The sequence below is a fragment of the Stegodyphus dumicola genome, chromosome 2, assembly GCF_044657685.1.
Source record: "Stegodyphus dumicola isolate Sdum_Otavi_A_Nest chromosome 2, ASM4465768v1".
In the NCBI taxonomy this organism is placed as follows: Eukaryota; Metazoa; Arthropoda; class Arachnida; order Araneae; family Eresidae; genus Stegodyphus; species Stegodyphus dumicola.
In genome coordinates this window covers 43,771,185-43,795,016 of record NC_140769.1, presented here as the reverse complement: position 1 = coordinate 43,795,016, position 23,832 = coordinate 43,771,185, and the positions used below count along the sequence as shown (strand labels likewise).

Below are 23,832 nucleotides of genomic sequence, written 5' to 3'. Positions count from 1 at the left end.
CTGAAGCTAAGACTTCCAATTTTGATAAAAAAAAAAAAAAAAGAAGAAGAAAAGAAGAGGGGGAATTAGAGCGAGTTGTGACTAGTTGAAGTCAGATTAGTCTTCAACGGTAGCACATCACTTTTATTCTAGTGTTTGTCTGCACACGTTTGAAGGGGTAAAATGTGTTTTACCAGTAAAATCAATTATTAACAAACACTGTGGTTATGTTGACTACCAACACCGCCATTTCTTTTACAAACGTGTAATTAATAATTTTTAATTATTTAAAAAGTAATCTTTATTATATGCGGCTTAAGTGTCTGTTTGTCGTCGATAGTTTATTGGTTGCTTGTGTAACTGTACTAGCCAATGGGGTGAAATTGCCACGGCATTCAAATAGTCCATACACACTGATACCATACATGCAGTTATCATTGTTTTAATTATCATGTTATTTGAGAACATTTAAATATTTTTAATTCATACAATTGTTGCTTATATTATTGTTTATTCATACAATTGTTGCATTTAACTATATTTACATATGAATTACCTAGAAATTTGCAGAAATTAAAGGAGACGATTTCTGCAATATTCGTAGACATTACTATTTTGAAGCGAATTGAAATGACAAGCTAGTCATCATCGTGTTTTTCTCTTTTGTTTGACGAATAATATTAGTGTTTCAACAGCAGATTAAAACGATATGAAAATTCTTTCAGTTTCTCATTTTTGTCTAGAAATGTGTTGCTTGCGGTGCGTAGACCATAATTCGAAGACCGTATAGATGCTGTCCATATTTGCAAGAATATGAAAGTGTTTGCAGAATCCAGCATTCTTTACTACTTCAGTGTATAATTTATAAAGGAGAGAATAAAATTATTTGATTACAGAAGATCACAATTAGTCTGTTAGCCTGCAGTGGAGGACAAACTTCGCAGAAAGTTTTCTGAGAGATAAAGGTATCCATTTGCTCATCAGAAAGTTGCCCGCCAGAAAACTAAGCACATTTAAAGCAGTCATTTAAAGCAGCCAGCACATAAAACACCGCCGAGAAAAGAATCGAGTTTTCGAAGATTTAGTCACTAGACAGCCTAAAAGACTCTCTTCCCGATGTTTCCTATAATACGAGTCATTTTGCAAGAGAACAGATATCGTCATTTTCTATAAAATGGCATTTCCTAGAACTACACCTGAAAAAATACTCATTTTAATACGTATTCGAGGTATAAAAAAAAATCCATCCCTTTGAAATCGAACAGATTCTCCTTATAACTTTTTAGAATGGCTGAAACAAATCAGACTTTGAAATCTAAACCACAGAAGATTTAGAATCCATCAGTTATGTGGTTGTAACTAAACCTAACACGACATTCAATCAAAATAATCCGATAGGACGACCACCCTGTAATCAAGAATTTAATATGATATGCAACCTGTCCTCAGACTCCTCAAACCAATATTACAATTACTGGAGATCTTCCATGCAGTATATACGACTATCCATTTCCATTTGCTGAAGGAGATAAACAGAGGGACGAAAATTACTGGAGCGATTGGAGGGATGAACAGAAGAAAATTCCGAAGGGTTCGGTGCAGTTAATTAGGCGGCGGTGCCATCGGAAACGGAGTCGGCAGGCATCATCGATCGGCGGAACGGATGGTGTGCCAGGAGGCGCTTGCAAATGAGGCATCGAAATCTCTGATTATCCGCCTTTTCAATTACCCCCTGGCGATAAAGCGCAGAGGACCACCGAGCAATAAGTTAAACGAAATGACAGGCGACGCGGCCTAGGTTTGCTAATAACGCCAATCGCTCTTTGCCGCCCGTTACGACACGATGCCTCGACGGGTCACTAGCCACCAGATTCTCCAGTGGACGTTGCGTCACAGAAGAAGAATGAAGGTGTAATCAATGAAACGATGGGGGAAGAGAAGCAAAAGGGGAACCGAAGACACGCTGGTGTAACGCGAACCGGTTCGCCGCCGCAGTGATCTAATGAATAATATGCTTTTCCAAGAATTATCATAACAGCGACTCTTTACGGTGAATGTGCCAAAAAGAACGCATTCATAATATGCATTTAATGACACGTTTCGAATTGTTAAGTAACAAACAGCCAGCGGCAATATAAGGTATTCATAAAAACCACAAAAGAGTGGTGAGTACATACCAGACGACTGTTATGAAACAAGTGAAACGCATAAATTTGATTATGTCTTGAATACAGATTTCGAGGTTTCCAATTTCACTTACTGAATAACAAACATCCACGTAAAGGGAACATTCCCCAAATAAAAGTTTCTTTAAAAAATGTTGTCTAGTTTGAAAAAGAATTTGGTTACGGGCCTTTCTTGTTGCGAATGCCTTTAAAAGAATACAAAATTAAAATAACATTTATTTATAAATCAAGAGCTACAGCAGGGATTCCCAATCCTTTCTTCATCGACTCCTTTTAAAAGTTTTTCTTCAATGACCGCCTTACATTTTTCTCTATAATATAGAGCAGACAACATAATCATACTACAAATACTTGAACGTTAAATAGCTTAGACAATGAATATGAACAATAGATTGGAGTGGGGGAAAAAAGGTTCATGTTTTATTATTTTTTGTATTATTCTTGATTTCATAAGTATAAACAAATATTCAGAAACAAAATCAAAAATTCTAATTGCACAAAAGTTTTAATTTACTGTGGTGGCTATGCTTGATAAACTGATGCAATTGTTTTAATATTTGACATAAAACTGCTTAATTTTTACATCACCTCGTTCAAAAATAGTTAACCTTTTTTTGTTTTCCGTTGTAAACTACTGACTTGATTGAAGCATGCTTATACTTGGTAAAAAGAGCGAAAAGACAATAATGTCGGTTGGGTAACAATTTTTATTTTGGAATATTATTTTAGGATGAATTTAAATTTGCAAACAGTGTACTCCTACCAGCCAACGAGCGGTAAAAGCCGCTGAACACTGGTAGTTCTGTCTGGGGGTTCGAGTCCCGGCAAACGGGCTACCTGCATGGGCGTTTTCGTGGTTTTCCCCATGTGTAACGTGGATACAAGCCAGTTTTCATTACAAAGACCTCTAAGGGGTATTCCCCCTTTGTAGTGCAATGAAAACTGGCTTGTATCCACGTTACACATGGGGAAAACCACGAAAACGCCCATGCAGGTAGCCCGTTTGCCGGGACTCAGGCACTACAAAGGGGGAATACCCCTTAGAGGTCTTTGTAATGAAAACTGGCTTGTATCCACGTTACACGTGGGGAAAACCACGAAAACGCCCATGCAGGTAGCCGGTTTGCCGAGACTCGGATCCCAGCACTACAATGGGGGAATACTCTTTCATATATTCTGAAAGCTTTCAGGTTTTACATTACGCCCAAAGGGACTTTTTTTAACGTTTTGTGTGGTATTTTTATTTATTAAATATACTTTGCACTGAAACCATAAAATTCAATTCAACAGCAATATCGCAAAATAATTTTTAAATGAGCATATCTTTAGAATTTCCGATACACAGTCTAGCGCGCTGGAAATAAAAATCCCCTTTCCTGTACAGTGTTGCTCTTGCTCGCTTTGAAATCATTGAGTTTCTTAATCAAAAATTCGTTAAAGTGTTACAAAATATGAAATCGATAATAAAACAAATTCCAAACTAGATACCCATATTCGGGAGGATTACGTTATTCAAAATTCGATGGTTCCAAGTACGATTGTTTTTGCACAATGCGAGAAAACTAAACATAGGGCGATAATATTTGGTGGCCTCCAACAATTTGAAAAGTGATTCGCCGTTTATAGTGAATCGACGCAAAATGCCAAAACGAACTTAAAAGCCCTTCTGGGCTAACTCTCTTTGGGCTAAAATAAATCCAGCGTACTCCTATTTTGAATAAGGCTTTTATGACTATCCTCCCTCAATCCCTCAATGAAATCAGCTCTTCTTGCATCATAATATCTAGATCAGACAAAGCGCAGCTCAGCAGTTCTAGATTTCGCTGTGGTTCATTAGTTTGGTTGTGCTTCTTAAATTCTTATGTTTTATTTTTGTATATTGCATGATATGGTGGTAGAAGAAAAAGTGCTGCTTTCACCTATGAGTTGCCCAAGGCGCTTGTTAATGACAGACGCAATGCAGCGCTTCACGCCACGCTAAAATTCGTGGACTTGATTCTGATGTTACTGCCAGACAGTGAGATAAGTCGTAACAGTGCCAGTGAGATAAGTCGTAACAACAGCATTAGATGAAATGAAAAATTACAGGCTACGTAACTCAAATTCCGAATAAGAAGGCAACAAGAAGAAAACGTAATTATTCTTTTATTTAAAAACGAAAAATAAATCTCAAATAAATTATTTGAGAAATTCTTCCAGACAAAACAAAAGACACAAAATGTATCCCTTTTATAGAAACACTTCAGTAGGTTTCCGGTGATGCACGTCAATAGCACAAAATGCAAGACAGTAGCTTAACGGTATAGGTTAAACGGATGGTTAACCATACGTATAGAATGCTTCTAAACTAATTGGATAAAGATAGTATAATGTGAAAAATGCTTCTGAAAGTCTTTCACGTAAAACGATTCGAACCACCCTGTCAGCGATATACACTGATGTCGAAAACAACAAAACATAGATGCAGCAATGATTTTCAATTCCTTGGTGAAATTTAAGCAAACATCCTGATCAATAGTTGATTGAAGCCATGTCAGAAAACTAAACATAGGGCGATAATATTTGGTGGCCTCCAACAATTTGAAAAGTGATTCGCCGTTTATAGTGAATCGACGCAAAATGCCAAAACGAACTTAAAAGCCCTTCTGGGCTAACTCTCTTTGGGCTAAAATAAATCCAGCGTACTCCTATTTTGAAAACCAAAGCACACGTGGACTTTTGCAAAGTACCAATGAATGGTCAGCAAACGCATCAGAGAAATTAGTTAAACCGAAAAGATTACAGTTAACAAATTTCGCCAATATGGTACTTAACGGTCAATTCGGACGTTTTATCTGAGAATGCTAGTTAAATCTAAAGATCATAAAAGAAACAAAGGCAACCAAACTAAAAAAAAAAAAGTACTCAGGAAACATTCTGATGCGTTATGGCAAACATTGCATTATGATGCGTTATTCAATCGAAGTTTAATGATGTTATGACGGTAATTAAAACCATATCAGAAGCAACTCGGAAAATTTCCTGGAAATGGGGGGGGGGGAGAACCACTTTGAAGAACATATTTTCAAGTGATACACAGGCCAAAAATAGTTCCTCATATTTTTTAAATACTCCTGAAAGGAAAGGATAACTATCATAAAAATCAATGAGAATGATTTGATTTTTTGGGGGGTAGGGCATTTCTACTTGGCGTTAGAGTTAAGCAAGCAGCTGAAGACGATAAAAGTTGAGAATGATGCATGGCTTTGCGAATTTGTTGCCGAAATTTGATCAGCAGAAGTCCTTTAAGCATTAGGACAAGCGTCAGAGTTTTGAAGTAATAAATACCCGAAATGTGAGCTTTAAAATTTCATTCTCGGTAATCCAAAATCTGTGCCCATCGACAAGGTTATAATATTCAGCTCCTTTTAGATGGCTTGTAATAAAAATCAAAAACTATTGTTATCATAAACAAATTATCAGCAGAAGTAACAAGAGAGTGTTAAAGGAAACCCACTCACTGTTCGTAACCTTAGCCATACCGTAATACTAAGATGCTCTTGAAAATACACTGAAATTGTTAAAAACTCAATTAATTTAATTAATTCAGCTTTTAACAGTTTCATACATCAATTTTAATCACTTAAGCAGTTGTACTATATGCATATACTTTGGTAATCTTATCTGCAAAAAGATTGGCTACAGACATAAAAACTGCCAACTTGCCGATATAAAAAAATTGTTGCCATTCTGGGGAGAAAGCTCATGGCAGTAACATAAGGTACTTCGTACTTCCTCACTGCCACGATTACCTACATAAAGTTATAACGTAGGTAATCGTGACGAAAACCTGACGTTAGAAAATAGACGCTTCTGAAATCACTTTTGAGTTCCATTTTTAATTTTCAATAAAGTTGTTTAACCAGCGATATAGAAAAGGAAATGCAAAACTAAGAGCAGGAAAATGTAAAAACAGCCTTTGCAACATTACCTTCCAAAAGTTCCCATATCTATGTTTCCCACATACGCAGTTAAAACTCTATAATGTTCACAGCCACTTAGCAGCTACAATTTATATTTGAGGAGTCGCCTCTTTTTATCTCACAACAAAGGAAACAAATGCTACCAAAAAGCTTATCTTCCGAGACATCCGTGCAAATAATTTAAGATCCCTTCTAATCTACGCTAGGTTGATCCTGAAACCACCCCTTCAAGTCCATATCCGATTCCCGTAAAAATAAAAACAATAAAAAATGCCCTGCAAAGATAATAATGCCTAACAAAGCTGTTAGAGAGGCTGATGCTTTCGAGAGATGAAGAATGGGGTAACACAGGAGGCGCAATTCCGGTTAATAATACGAGCCCAGTTTGGCGGGCCACGGTTCGCTGGGCCTGGCGTCGGCTGGGGGCAGCGGGCCATGACTTTCACCACTCCATTAAACGGATACCGTACAGCTATCCTCGCAGTCAGGTCCAAACAAACTATGTGGTCTTCAAGAAGTCTTCTGATATACTTTCTCAAATATACGAGTGCCATAGGGAAAATAAAACATTCAATAGTATCACAAATTTTTTGAGGCAGTAGCTCTATTTTGAACCGAATGTTTCTACAATAATTCAGAGGTCTATTAGAAGAACTGACAAAGATTTCAGCTTCTCAAGCATATCATACTAAAAGCGAAATAAAAAGAACTGAAATAACATCGATAAATTATGTATGAAATTTACATGCCCCAAAATCTTCGAGTAATGATATTTATTATAATAGCTATTGTTCTTAAAACACATTTTCTTTACATAGCGCACACAATAGAGAGAATAGTAATGAAACTATTACCATAAATCTTTACAATAGCATTACTGTGAACACTTCGCGGTAACGAGACAGCATATACAGCCAAACTAAACAAATGTGATCTTCCAACACTTACTAGGAGTCAGTCTGCAATGATTTGTGCGCTACCGATGTATTACAGAAAATGAGTCTTCATGGTAGATCGTCAGTGTACAATGCGTTAAAGATAACCTTTTAATCTAGAAACACTTTGTCGTGCCCATATACGAATCCTCCAAACAGGGAATATTCCCTCTCATCCTCCTTACATTACCTGTCCCCGAATTTTTCACTGGAATTCCAGTAATTCCGAAGCCCACCTATTAACTTATTCTCTGCACAGCTGATGCCTTTTGACTAAATAAATTTTCTACCTCACATGATGATGTTATTCGTCATTACGCATTATCACAAAAAACTGAGACGAACAAAATAAAAGCGATGGTTGACTTCAGCAATACCGATGCAAAAAAATAAAAGCTATGCCGTAGGAGATGCATAGCATCTAAAGTGAATTAAATGGAAGATGGATTTGCAAGTCTCTTTCCAGCATAATTTTTCTAGCAAGCGTCATTACTTTTGCCACACCTCATATAGGAGAAGTTTTATATTTTAAGATTAACGACGCATCCAAAGATAAACTTCACACTGACCTTTACCTCAATGATCCCTCCCTTCGTAACTTTACGGTTTATGATTATTTATTTCAATTACTCATTCAGCTTATGTTTATTTTATTTATTCAATTCATTTTAATGCATTCTTCATGTATTCAAGCAATTTAAAATATAGGAATGGAGTCATCGTCGGCTTGATTTTAGACTTTTACCACGAAACAACCAATACAAAGGACATGGATAAATCAGGAGACTTCACATGCGCCGTTCGCAAATACTTACAAACTATACAACAGTTCTTCAAGCTTCAATTTGGCGACGATCACAAAAGTGATCGAAATGCTTACGGCTTGTTGTCTTGCGAGGCTTTCTGCGATTATTTATTTTATAAAAAAAAATAAAGGTTACAAAAAACATGAAAAGCTTCAAATTTTAACGATCGTCTAAAAGGGTTTGTTAAGGTTTCTTACTCTCTCACTGAACTCGCCTCTACTGTTGCACTCACTCCTGTTAACTTTTTTTTTTTTTTTTTTTGACTTTTTAGCTTTATTATTAAGCAGCATATTCTTCACTCTTACGCCATATACAATTCAACAGCAAAATTACAAAAATTTTAAAAGCATCATAGCAGCATATGTTTAGAATTCCCGATGTTAAGTGTTAGCCTACATTTTTCTATTTTTTTCAGTCATTTCTCTGTTCATATAAATGTTTAATACGATGGCCTACCAAGCATTTTTTATTATTATTAACTGTTTGTAGGTTAACTTTATTTATTAAATATCACGTTCTTCGCACCTCGCCACACAAAATTCAGTTGAACAGCTAAGATCATAAAACATTTAAAAACAGCCTATCTTTAGAATTTACGATAGATAGTCTCGGGCGATGAAGATAAAAAAGTTTTATTTTGTATAGTGTTGCTACCATTTGCTTTCAGATCGTAGCCATTAAACGATCATTTCATGGAATAATGTTATATATATATTTTTAACAAATAATAAAAAATATGTATAACGTTATTCCATGAAAATATTGAATATTTTTAATTAGACAGATCATGAATTAAATGCATTTTTTTTATTTAAATCACGGGTATTTGCCTATGCCGGCATCGGCCACTTCTAAGGCCAGATTTGGTGGCTCTTTATTATAGAGGTACCTAACAGTTGTACCACCTTTGAATCCTATGACGGAACAAACAATTTTACATCCATACCTTCTCCGGGATTCGAACCCGGGCCCTTCGGTATCAATATCAGGCTCCCCTAAGCACTATACCATCTGGGCTGGGGTGGAAAGAAATAAAAACTCAATTTCTACGACAACATGCATTCACAGGCTTCAAATTTTGCAAAAGGCATTTTTTTGCTGCAAAGTACATCGCAATATATACACAGTTATCACCCCCCTAAAAAAATGTATAAATATCAAACAATGGCAGCCCCAAAACTAATTTGTTTTAAATACAAATACAGTATACGGCTTAACGATTGTACACTTTCTTTCCTGTTTGACTGTTCCACCGCTTTTAGGAAATAAACACTTAACTAAATCAAGAATTCCATACAATTTGCGATTTTGATTCAAATAGATTTCACGGCAATTTCATATATTTTTCAGCAAATTGCTTCTATAATTGCATGCATGCATGCACACAAACAAAGGGGGGAAAAGGCGTTAAACGACAGCTACAATAATGCCAATCACAAAGCAATACCATGCCTGCGACTGGCAATTTCTTTCGCAGGTCAATACCAAAATGGGAAGCTAAAAGCACCAAAATAACCATTTAATAAAGAAGTAAACACATCCTAATGGGTTTCGAGTTAAATTTCGACCAACAATGAACCGCCCTAGGGAGGGGGAAGAACTTTTTCCTTTTCTCATAACCTAGCACGCATATTTACGTTATCTGGATAGGGAAAACGGGGAGGGAGGAAGAACAAACGTGGAATAATTTGGATCATAACTAAGCAGAGAAAACGACAAGCTATAACAGCAAGAGCGAGCGTCCTCACGGGAACAAAAGCTCATTCACTTCCGAAATGAGTGAAATTCAACGAAATCTTTATTTACGACGTCGAGTGCCGGCTTGTTTTTTCAAACAATACCAATTGAGGAGCCACACTTCCAATGCCCCGAAGCCAACCTCGGGGATCGTCTCCAAAATTTAAAAAGAAATGCACACGTTTTTCTTATCGCATTAAAGACAGTTGCAAAAGAATTGGTAAAAGACGTCATCAATGCTATGTTACTACAAGCGCCTTAAATTCGCAAATTCAGAGATATAAACACTTCGCGATATATTGCAGAATCTGATTAAAACCAGAAAAAAAAAATTCCCATTTCAAATAATTTTATTTTTTTATATAAATCACAAATCTTTAGTTTGTTCGGAAAATGTTATTCAAGTATGTTTTAATGATAATGGTAGGCTGAAAAATAGCTATCAACCTTTAAAGGGCATTTTAAAAATTTTTGCACGAGTTTTATGTGAAAAACAATTCAAATAACAGCTACCTTTCATAACGGAGAATTTTAATTAGAAAATCCTGTAAAATGGTTATTTATAATAGGAACAATTTCAAAATTTATACTAGTTTTCTTAGAAGGGAGAAGACTATCAATTTTTAATAACACGCAATTTTGAATTGTGCACCATTTTAAGGAAAAATAAAAAATATTCATTGGTCTCTCTCTCTCTCTTTTTTTCCCCCAAAATTACAATGTGAATGATACATTTCCTCTTTATAATGCCAAATTTTACAATAGTTTTATAAGAAAAATAAAATTACGACCTGCTTTCAAGAGACAATTTTATGCTATTTCACAGAAATAATTTTTTATATTTCGTTTCAAATAAACTACACCCCCAAAAAAACTTCAAAATATTTTTTTTCCACCAACAAACCATTTTTAAATAAAATATATTATTTTCAATGACATCCATGCAAAAATTAGCATTTGAAATTTTTGTTATAATTTCCCAAAAATTCAGCCAGATGGAATATGTTACGAAATTACGCATAATGTTAATATAGCGTTTTTTTTTTTTTTTTTTTTTTTTTTAGCTTTAAGAATTGATATATTTTCAATATTTCACTAAAATAAAAATTACTTAACAATAAATGAATGGCAAACTTAAAATCCTATTTTATTTGCTTTATGATTAAGCAAAAAGCAATAAAACAGGATTCTCTCGTTTCCTTATGCATTACCCAAAAACAAGATAATGTATAGGAAAATGAGATAGCATAACAAATCAAATATATCTAGAAATTTTTTTTAAAGTATTATAGTTAAAACACGATGCAATCCAAACTCCCGCATCCGTCTAATTCGGAGGATTATTCACTTGTTTTACTTTTCAAACTCCTTTTGTACTTCGGAATCTTGTACACCATCAATCAAGCCACACATCGTTCTCTAAACACGATGTTGGATGATTGTAGCTTTGGGGGAAACAAGCAGAAAGATACAATCGAAGTCCTTTGGCGTAACCTCATTCTGAAATAAATAACTCCAAGCCATTAAAAACGCTTGTCTCGCTAAATGGCAACAGCCCGTGACCGTGGAAATGATTTGGAAGGTCGCATGATTTGTCATCCAATGATTTATGCCCAAGCGACTGAATTTTTTCAAAGCTCTGTTACGGATATGAGCTTTGAAAAGAATAGAAGCTCTGAAACAAAGGAATTACATCCTAGACTCGGATTAACAGATGTCCATCCGTCATCTTCAACATTTTGTACACAAGCTCTACATCACTCTCCTTATCAAAAAGACATATATTAACCATAAAATTCTTCTTTATAACTTTCATTGCAAAAGTCTCCTCACAATAGCTACCCTCTCCTCAAAATCCTCTTAACGACCATAATAGCGAAAATGTTTTGCCTTATCAAAATCAGTAGGCATTAGGTTTTGCCGTCCTTAAATCAAACTTTTTAGTGATACTTTTCTAATGAAACAGCATAAATGTCTGCTTAATAGGAAAATCACTTTTCTTTACTGCTGAAATACTAATAAAAATTCCAAATATAATTCATCATGAGGATTAATATAAAATAAGAGTGTGCAACAAAAGCATGTTAGGTACCTGTTTCAGAAAGAATGTATGCACATGGGGTATCTGTTCAAATTTACATTATACTAGCTGGGGTAGGGTTTTTCAAAATTTTTTTTGTACCACATAAATGAGAATAACAAATATAGGTACCAAATGCTATTTTACACTAATTTTTAACCTTCACTTAAGTATTTCACATGAAAATTGTACTAAAAATAATATATTGTACTGTTAGTGGTACATGTACCATAATGTGAGAAACCCTGCACTAAGGTAATGCTTCCCGAACATTTTAGCGTGCTGATTTAAATAATAATAATTTTAAAAAATAATTGCTCATAACATCATCAGGTAGGTTTGCATTAAATTTTCCAATGCCTCTGAGACATCAAATGAATCTTGCCATAACATGAACACTACAATAAATAGACATAGTATAAATAATAATAATAATAATAATAAAAACCTGAAAGGTTTCACATTTTAACATTTGCCCAAAAGGATTTGTAAAGTTTTTTTATGCTCTAGCTGAGCTCTATTGATGCACTCACTCCTGCTAACCCATTTGTTTTGCCTTTTTAGCTTCATTATTAAACATCATTTACCCTTACACAAAATACCAGCAAATCACGTAATTCAACAGCAAAAACAAAATTATTTAACAAAATTTAGAATTCCCGATACAGCGTTAAGTGTTAGCTTATATTTTTTACCCCGAATGAGCATTAGCCCAGAATTAAGTAAAATAAATAATGAAAAATTTACATGAATGTATGCAAGTTTTTTCCCCATAGTGAAAAAACACAATGGTACCTAAAGCCATTAAAATTCTGAATAACATAGTCCTCCACTCAATTATGGACCCCACCTGGAAGCCTAAATTTGTTTTATTGCATATTTCATATTTTGTAAAAATTTAATTAATTCTTGATTAACAAACTCAATGATTTCAAAGGGAGCAATGGCAACACTGTACGGGGAAAAAAAATTTGTCTTCAGTGCACGAGACTGTCTATTGGAAATTCTAAAGATAAGCCGTTTTTAAATATTTTTAGCCCAAATGCTCTCAAAACATGTATGTGCATGTAAATGAAAACAGCCCTTTCTCTATAAAATCAAATCTGAAAGCTTGCAGATTTTAACTTTATATTTTTTCATTTTTTCTCAGTGTTTCAGTATTTTTAATAAGATGGGTAACAAACATGGTTTTTGTCTTTTTATTATTAAAATTTTGTGTATTAACTTTATTTATTAAATATCACGACTTTCACACTTATTCCATATAAAATTCAACAGCAAAATCAACAAATATTTAAAAACTGCATATCTTCAGAGTTTTCGATTGACAGTCTCGCGTACTGATGATAAAAATGTTTTATTCCAAACGTTGCCATTGCATACTTTCAAATCTTTGAGTTTGTTGATCAAAAATTTGCAAAGTTTTACAAAATATGCAAATGATAAAACTAATTCAAAATTCAGCTTCCAGGTGCACATGTTAGGGTAGAAGATGTGATGGCTCTACCTGTGTTGTTTCTTCACACTGAGAAAAATGATCATAGGTTCTTGTAGATTCTTCATTATTTAATTTCTTTAAAAATAATACAGAGATAATATTTGGTGGCAATAATTTGAAAAGTGATAGGCTGTTTACAGCAATTCAATGCAAAATCTCGTTTCAAAATTAATAGCCCATTTGAGCTAATACCCCTTTTTGGGCTAATAATTTAAAGACTTGTTGGCCGGTGAAATTTCATTTCACCTTTCAACAGTACCTCCTTAACAGTTCCATATAAAATATAACAGATGAAATTGCATTTAAAAAAAAAAAAAAAAAAAAAAAAAAAAAAAAAAAAAACTTAAGTTCTTTCTTTTAGTGCAATTACTGGAGAATGATCAACACTCCAGTCTATGAATCTTTGGTCAAAATATGAAAATACTGGGTTTAAACGAAGTAATTATAGATTAACTTTCAATATCATTCAATACTGTTCTGACATTTCCCTCTCGAGCGATTGAATTATTATTCCATATTCAACAGGGATTAGCTCATTTACATAGCACTCTGTGAAAAATCGACTTTCAGAAAGGAAATGTATAATAAAAATGTTTGATAACTGCAGCTTATATTTTCTTGTAAATCTCAAAATTTCTAGCAACACGGTTCTTCAGTATAGTTTATTACTACACAAACACACACATATATATCATCTGTTGTATATATATATGCTTTTAAGAAATACACATAAGCAGAATATTAAAGGATCAAAAAGCTACTCAAATTTAGGAATGTTTTACTTGAGGAAAGCACAAAAAAACAATTATGCAGCCAGTGCACTGGCCTGGGATTGAACTCCCAGTGCTCGATGGTCTTAGCCACTCAGCCACTAATGGGGCGTTCCTTAATATACTGCTTTACTTAAATCTCCTGTGCTTAAGTCTGAGAAAGAATGATTTAAAAATTATACCAATTTCAGTGAAAACCAGTGAATAGCAACAGATGATAGCAATACAAGAGGTTGAATTATTAAATGTGCAATTTTTCAAAATGTATCATTATGGCTGAATGAATGATTCGAAAAGATGATTTATTTACAGAAATTTGTGATTTTGCCAATTTGCTTCTCATTTTTAAACAACAGATCACTTGCAATTATTAGAAAAATTTTTAATCATTTATGTTCAAATGTTTAATCATTTACGTTTCAGAAATGGGCAAATTCACGGTCTTTATATCGAGTTACTCAGTTGAATTACTAGTTACCAATGCCTAAGATTGAATTACATATGTAACGTAAATAATATGCAAAGTTTAATAACATTATAATACAAAACATACCTCCACTCTAACACTGAATTTATGGAACAATATTTCAAATTTACAGTCTCATCATTTAAAAAATAAACAGCTAATATCGTAACAGACTAACCAATTAAAGGTCTCAATCCTGTAAGATAAACGGAACAAGACTTTTAAGTAAACTTCCTTATCTCAAGTAACATCTAATCTTATTCAAGAGCCATAATTTTTCTATGCATTACAGGAGAAAAATGCGACGCCTTTTCTTTCCCCTTTTACTTTTTAATCCAAGAAGAAAAAGAAAAGAAAAAGCATTCATTTCGCCCTTTTCCTCTACCCTAAGATTTGCGTTTAAACCTTTGAACTCTAAGTCAAAAGGAAAAAAAAAAAAAAAATTCGGCATTACTTATTCTAAGCCAGTTTACAGAAAGTCTGAGAAAGAATGATTTAAAAATTATACCAATTTCAGTGAAAACCAGTGAATAGCAACAGATGATAGCAATACAAGAGGTTGAATTATTAAATGTGCAATTTTTCAAAATGTATCATTATGGCTGAATGAATGATTCGAAAAGATGATTTATTTACAGAAATTTGTGATTTTGCCAATTTGCTTCTCATTTTTAAACAACAGATCACTTGCAATTATTAGAAAAATTTTTAATCATTTATGTTCAAATGTTTAATCATTTACGTTTCAGAAATGGGCAAATTCACGGTCTTTATATCGAGTTACTCAGTTGAATTACTAGTTACCAATGCCTAAGATTGAATTACATATGTAACGTAAATAATATGCAAAGTTTAATAACATTATAATACAAAACATACCTCCACTCTAACACTGAATTTATGGAACAATATTTCAAATTTACAGTCTCATCATTTAAAAAATAAACAGCTAATATCGTAACAGACTAACCAATTAAAGGTCTCAATCCTGTAAGATAAACGGAACAAGACTTTTAAGTAAACTTCCTTATCTCAAGTAACATCTAATCTTATTCAAGAGCCATAATTTTTCTATGCATTACAGGAGAAAAATGCGACGCCTTTTCTTTCCCCTTTTACTTTTTAATCCAAGAAGAAAAAGAAAAGAAAAAGCATTCATTTCGCCCTTTTCCTCTACCCTAAGATTTGCGTTTAAACCTTTGAACTCTAAGTCAAAAGGAAAAAAAAAAAAAAAATTCGGCATTACTTATTCTAAGCCAGTTTACAGAAAGTCTGAGAAAGAATGATTTAAAAATTATACCAATTTCAGTGAAAACCAGTGAATAGCAACAGATGATAGCAATACAAGAGGTTGAATTATTAAATGTGCAATTTTTCAAAATGTATCATTATGGCTGAATGAATGATTCGAAAAGATGATTTATTTACAGAAATTTGTGATTTTGCCAATTTGCTTCTCATTTTTAAACAACAGATCACTTGCAATTATTAGAAAAATTTTTAATCATTTATGTTCAAATGTTTAATCATTTACGTTTCAGAAATGGGCAAATTCACGGTCTTTATATCGAGTTACTCAGTTGAATTACTAGTTACCAATGCCTAAGATTGAATTACATATGTAACGTAAATAATATGCAAAGTTTAATAACATTATAATACAAAACATACCTCCACTCTAACACTGAATTTATGGAACAATATTTCAAATTTACAGTCTCATCATTTAAAAAATAAACAGCTAATATCGTAACAGACTAACCAATTAAAGGTCTCAATCCTGTAAGATAAACGGAACAAGACTTTTAAGTAAACTTCCTTATCTCAAGTAACATCTAATCTTATTCAAGAGCCATAATTTTTCTATGCATTACAGGAGAAAAATGCGACGCCTTTTCTTTCCCCTTTTACTTTTTAATCCAAGAAGAAAAAGAAAAGAAAAAGCATTCATTTCGCCCTTTTCCTCTACCCTAAGATTTGCGTTTAAACCTTTGAACTCTAAGTCAAAAGGAAAAAAAAAAAAAAATTCGGCATTACTTATTCTAAGCCAGTTTACAGAAAGTCTGAGAAAGAATGATTTAAAAATTATACCAATTTCAGTGAAAACCAGTGAATAGCAACAGATGATAGCAATACAAGAGGTTGAATTATTAAATGTGCAATTTTTCAAAATGTATCATTATGGCTGAATGAATGATTCGAAAAGATGATTTATTTACAGAAATTTGTGATTTTGCCAATTTGCTTCTCATTTTTAAACAACAGATCACTTGCAATTATTAGAAAAATTTTTAATCATTTATGTTCAAATGTTTAATCATTTACGTTTCAGAAATGGGCAAATTCACGGTCTTTATATCGAGTTACTCAGTTGAATTACTAGTTACCAATGCCTAAGATTGAATTACATATGTAACGTAAATAATATGCAAAGTTTAATAACATTATAATACAAAACATACCTCCACTCTAACACTGAATTTATGGAACAATATTTCAAATTTACAGTCTCATCATTTAAAAAATAAACAGCTAATATCGTAACAGACTAACCAATTAAAGGTCTCAATCCTGTAAGATAAACGGAACAAGACTTTTAAGTAAACTTCCTTATCTCAAGTAACATCTAATCTTATTCAAGAGCCATAATTTTTCTATGCATTACAGGAGAAAAATGCGACGCCTTTTCTTTCCCCTTTTACTTTTTAATCCAAGAAGAAAAAGAAAAGAAAAAGCATTCATTTCGCCCTTTTCCTCTACCCTAAGATTTGCGTTTAAACCTTTGAACTCTAAGTCAAAAGGAAAAAAAAAAAAATTCGGCATTACTTATTCTAAGCCAGTTTACAGAAAGGGGGGAAAGAAGCTAACAGAAGCGCCCCCATCCTACGCTGATGTTATTAAAAAAATAAAAAGGGGAAGCAAAAAAAAAGCGGTAACGGGAAAGATGATGAAAGACGGCAAGAAGCAACTCCGCCAAACAACCAAGCAGTAAGTAGTCACTCCAGCGCTTCCCCTCTAACGCTCCCCCCCCAACAAGGGCGGCTTACAACCAACCATACCACGTAGCATCGAAACTCGTGCTATGCTATCCCTCCCCCCTAGAGCGCATCCCACCCCACTATAAACGTCCGCGTGACCAAAATCTGAAAACTCTGCCTGAGAAGCTCAACAAAAAAAAAGAACGGAACAATAAGTAAAAAAGAAAAGAAAAACTTTGTCGAATTTCGGTTGAATGTTGTAGACATGCTGCGCATTTCTTCACATAGTTTTATACTTTTACCGCGGGCAATTTTGTCAGTGGGCCCCCTACTTCGAAGCCCCCCTTTCTCTCCAATCTGCCGAACTTTTTATTTTATTTTATTTTAAAAGGGTTTTCCGAACGACTTACCGACATGTTTCCGACAACACTAACGTTCGCCGTGGGAGAATACATAAAGGAATACTTCTCCCCACCCTTAGGCAACCGAAATATATATTTCGTTCGGGAAGAAATGTAATAAAAACGGATATGATATAATAAACCATACCGTACACCAACCCCACTCTTGCCAGCAAGAATGATTTTACGTGATTTGAAATCGCGGAATATACATACACTACTCTCCAATGTTTTCCAATGTAAATAAATTTAATTCTAAATATTTTTTTCAACCACACGCACGCTCATTTAGAATTTCGTTCATAGTGAATTCCAGCTGTGCCCAAAATAACAAGCATAAGATTTTCCTGAAGTCAAGCTGGGTTAGGGAAAGCAACTCGACGGTTTTGACCTATAGGGAAAAGATGCATTCATGAAGGGGCTTTTAAAGTAAGTTGGCTCGTATCGTTACATACGAGAAAAATCACGAAAACGAACATGCAGTCAACATGTTTTCCAAGATTCAAACCCGTGTCGAACTGCCAGCGACAAGCAACATTAACGCTCGGCTGCTGTTGGACATCTGAAAAGTAGTACTGTAAAAATCTTCCTATGAATCAGGACTTAGAGAAGGGCTATCTCGTAGAGCTTTTCCCTCTGAAGCAGAAAGTGAAAAGTGATGACGTAGTCATGATGACACTGAGCGCGCAGATGCAATTCACAGCTTGAAAATTAGCGATTTTGAACCAGCGTTTGAAATGAGCTGTGTGTGAAAGATAGCTATAATTTGGAAGAGACAATGTTACTGCTTTATGCATTTTAGACTGAACCATTAAAAAAATGAATAATACTTACTCAATTTTAAAATAATAGACAAAATGTGCTACTCTTTTAACATAAAGTTCCGTGGGTTTTTTCAATTTTTATTTGCAGGTTTTTTATTTAATGAACGTTTATTTCTAATCATTTCTTTATCTGCATGTGAACTGAGAGAATTTTTATACTGCTTCTAAGATAACTATAATAGCAGCTATTTAAATTTACTCAAAAAACAATTTTACACTGACATAGTTTTAAACATATATGACATATATGGCAACATTTCTGCTAACCTACATTTGATTTTTTGCCTAATTGTAAATTTTACATTGTTATAATTCTCTTCCAATTCAATACAATAATTTTTTTTAAATAATTTTGTAATTTATACTTATATCTATATTACAATTAAATAAATGTATGTAAGATTGTTACCTTAATTTTGACAAAATAGCTTTACTCAGAGTACCTAATACAGTTATTTAATTTTCCAAAAGTGTGAGTAAAGGAAGCAAGTCTTTTTATGCCAATTACTTTAATGTTTTATACTATTATATTTTATCTAGAATGCTAATTTAGCACAAAATCTAATCAATAATTAGTTACAAAGGATACAATAAGAATAACAAGTACTTAACAAAATTAGTTTGTTAATTACTTGTTATTCTTGTTGGTACTATTCATAATACCGAAGATATTATCGATTAACTCATAGAAGTCAGATGCTTTTTGATTTCCTGTGGGGTGGAGTATATCTTTTGCGGTACTTTTTGAAAATAATGTTTTCTCTGGAGCGACTTTTTATCTCTCGTTTTCCTTGACCATTAAATAATTCGGTTTGTGACATAATTTGATTTCTTCTCAATCTCTATTTAAAACCTCCTTAATAATAACAAAATTTAAAACAGTTCCATCTTGTAAAACAAATCCTTTATCTAAAACGTGGCTTCTCAGTAATTTGAGGCAGAGCGCGAAATGAGACCTCTGATTAAAACAAACTGCACATTTTGAAAAAAACCGAGAACTTGGTCCAGTTTAGAGTCATAGCAGAGTTTTCAATCTATATGCATTTCGTCGAAACTGAGAACGCATATTTTTTCTACAGAATACAAATATTCGCCTCTTCCCTTCTTTAGAGTAAGAACATCACTTTGAATTCTTGGACTACACTAAAATTTAGCGCACCATTTCTTTAATTTGCTAATACTAGGTAAAGATATTCCAATTTTTTTTCTTTCCAAAAATCATAGCTTTAAGATGACAGAGCTCTTATGACAATGCAACGTGAAATATCTTCACTAGTCCACCTGATTTTTTTCCTTCTTTTTCAGTAGTACATTAATCTGCGTCTTTATAAAAATAGGCTTTAGACATTTTTTCAAATTCTCCGATTTGTGCTTTTCCCCCCCCCCAAATTTCGCTATTCGAGATTTTAATTTCTGATACCAATTTCTGTCTAGATATCGTCCACCTTCTTTGCCGCTGAACAAACATTTAAAAATTTTTCTTTTCTCTATTTTTCAATACTTTAATACAATTTTCTAAGGATATTATTTTGTTCTTCAAATTATCAATGCATTCTTGTTTATCCTTAAACTTAGGGCATTCAGGAATATCTATATTTTCATTTGTGAGTTTTATTTCAAAATCATTAAAATTTGATTTACTATTGCCATCATCAATTTCGATTTATTATTGTCATCATAATTTACTTTCGGCACAGCATTCCATTTCAACAGTTTCTTTTTGTGGCTATCCAAACAAGCGATTTTTCATATCTTCTTCATAAACACTGCATAGAAAATGTTCGCTGCAGATTTTTCCGCTCTTCGCATTAATAGAATCTCGTCTTTGACATTTGTGTATCCATTCTTTCGTCAAAAGCAAAACCCCATTTGGATCCTTTGGTCCCATGAAATAAAATATCTCATCCTTTCGTACTTCTGTAAGTGCTACGACAAGTTACTACAGCGCAAAAAGTCATATTACGTAAATGGTACTTTACAATATAGAATTTAAAATAAAAACTGACTAAAATTACATATATATAAATTATTTTAAATATATACATTATTAGAAAACAGATATATATATATATGATTAAAATTAATTTGGGATATGTACCTCCAGAAAATCGTCTCGCAGCTGAATGAAACTACAGTTTTAAACGCGGAAATCAGAACAGGTGGCATCACATTGACGTCAGATTACTGCCTGTTAATTTTCCTCATTAGGTTCGAGTCGGCGAGGAGTCGAACAAAGAAATGAGCTCTAGCCCTTTCTATTTATCCCTGCTATGAATAATAAAACACCAGTGGCTACGGTATTATGGAAAAAAAAACTTTTATAATAAATTCTGCAACTACTGCTAATATTCAAGGAAACCCGCAGTAATTCACTTAACACAAGAAAACAGATGAACTATCGTCAATAAAATGTCTAGAATAAATAATTGCTTCAGAAGGTAAACGTAGTGCCAATTTAAAATGACTAAGCAGCTGTCAATGAAAAAACTGCAGTCTCTCGATCCCAGGTATCTTATATCAATTTAAAGTCATTCTGCATTAAGTGCTAAAGCTTTTAATCCCCCATTCTACCTGGCCTACCAGCGGCCGAGTGCTAAAGTCATTGAACACTGGTAGTTCGATCCAAGGTTCGAATCCCACCGAACCGGGTCGCTGAATGCACGTTTTCGTGGTACCGTGTATACAGCCAGTTTCCCTTAGAAAGTCCTTCCCTTAGGCAGATAGCCCTAGGTTTGGTAATTACACACACCAAACCCTCATTCTATCGTTTGCTTTAATTATCACCAGTACGTCTAATTGGTGACCTCTTAATTTTCAAAACATGCAAGGGCTATCTATCAGAGCAATGCGGTATGTTCAAGAACTTCCTTGAAGACACTGGCTCATATACTTGCTACGTAAAATGTTGGGAAAATAATGAGATTCTCCCCCTATCTGCTCATTCCTAGAAACCGAATTCCCTGCATTCGGGAACTTTTCCCAGCTAGGCATTGGCAGGCCACCAGTACTGTACAGTTAGAGTAATCATATGATTAGTCACACTGCTTGGGTCATTATACGAGTTAACAGAGCTATTATGCAATGGACTAAGGTTCTTAACTGGTTAAGAACCTTTTATATCTGTGGCGTGACTCTCCCTCTTCCTTTTGCCAATGCAAAAACGATCTACTTCCTATAGTAAATGTTTTCAGTAACAAGACAAATAAAACACATCGGTCCTTAATGAATATTAATTACCACCTTTGATTTACAGCGCAAAATATGGGAATAAGTAGGATGATTCAGAAATTAACAAACATTCAAAAAAATTATATTTCAGTAAAGTTACAACACATGGTGACATAATTTGCACACACGTAGATTAAGTTTTGGTTGTTATAATTATGCCCACTAGATGGCGGTGCATACTATAAACCGACATCTTGAATATATGGCACGGCTCTAGAACTTTCACAGCCACAGATCAGCACTGCGCTTATTTATTACGAAACATATTATTTACTAATTTTGGTGAAAACGGTGAAATACCACTTGCAGTATGAATAATCATTCAGATCTCCATACTGAAAACCACTTAATTACTTTTATTTATTTAAATCAAGATTATCTGAACTCATAGAGTTTACTCATATTAACAGACGCTTTCCAATATGTGTTAATGATCCCAACAGAAATGTCTTCCATACGGTCCGTAACATCTTAGTACGTCTTCTGGTAATGTTGCTAATGGTGGCCCTCGCATTACTTGAATACGAGAAACTTATGACAACTACCTCTCTAAGGGCCTTATCTCGACTTAAATTAACTCATTATTTATACGAGGGCCATCCAGGAAGTAGATTACGTTTCCGTCTGTGTCCGCTAGGGGCGGGGCTAGCGCGGCCATCTTGGGGTCAGAGCGTTGCGCAGCTCAGTGCATCTAGCCGTGCTAGTGAGAGGTTCGTGCTGTGCTCCGTTCAGATACTGTGACGGTTTGAAATGTCTGCGTTAATTGAAAATCCCGCGAGCTGCGAGGGGCGCTCAGTAATAAGGTTTCTGACTGCAAAAACCGATAGAAATCTATCGGCAGCTTCGTGAAGTGTATGGGGACAACATTATCACTGAAGGTGGAGTGCGTCAGTGGGTCATAAGATTTCAAAATGGCCGAACCAATGTTCACGACGAAGATCGAAGTGGGAGACCCAGCATAGTGACCGCCGAACTTCTCGAAAAAGTCGATGCTAAAGTCCGTGAAAATCGAAATTTCACAATAACGGAACTTTCTTTGAGTTTTCCACAAATTTCGCGAAGTTTGTCCCGACCTGGCACCGAGCGACTTCCACCTATTCCCAGCAATGAAGAAGTGGCTGGCTATGCAGCGTTTTCATGACGACGCACAGCTGCAAGAAGAGGTAACGAAGTGGTTGAAGGCGCAGGCGGCCGAATTTTTCGACGAAGGAATTTCCAAGCTCGTACATCGCTACGATAAATGCCTTAATTTGTATGGTGACTAAGTAGAAAAGTAGTATTTGAGTGTGGCTTTCATCTGTATATAATAAAATTTGTTTCCTATACTTTGTTTATTTTTTTATTCCAAAACGTAATCTACTTTCTGGATAGCCCTCGTATTATACAAGGAGAAAATCACAAAAACACCCATATAGTGAACCAACTGGTGAGCCGGTTTCTTCAATAAACATACATAACTGGTACTTCGTGTTGTTGCATGGAGAGCGCCTATGTGAAGAAATGCGCAATTAAAAATTTAAAAATGACTTTTCTTAAATTAAAAAAAAAAAAAAATTACGCATTTCTGAGTTAACTGTGCTATTTTACACTGAAACACCACTAAAATACCATAAATTCTTACTAATTTGGGGGACACCTTATGTAAAAAATATCCTCAAATCCTATCCAACAAATTAAAATTTTACATTACCGATTTTTCAAATCTATTTTCGTAATACACCAAATTAATAATTGCACAGAATGTACACATCACGCGATACGAATGCTGAACGGATCACCCCTCCTCCCATGGACACGCTGAAATTACATTCATGATTCTGGCCCCAAAACAGAGCTTTCTGAAAGCACAACTATAAAATCTTAATCAGACACCTCATTAGAAGGGCAATTTAAAAACAAAACCTAATACATTTTCTAACACAACTACTTCTCCGCCTTTAAATACAAAAACTAGTCCCAACTGTCAAATTGATGGATAACAC

The 23,832-nt window shown here is 34.2% G+C and overlaps 1 protein-coding gene across 7 annotated transcripts in view; it reads right to left on the bottom strand.

Annotated features, from left to right (window-relative positions):
- Positions 1-23,832, bottom strand: part of gro (TLE family member transcriptional corepressor groucho) — a 295,514-nt gene that overhangs the window by 246,525 nt on the left and 25,157 nt on the right. The gene's annotated exons all lie outside the window — the stretch shown is intronic.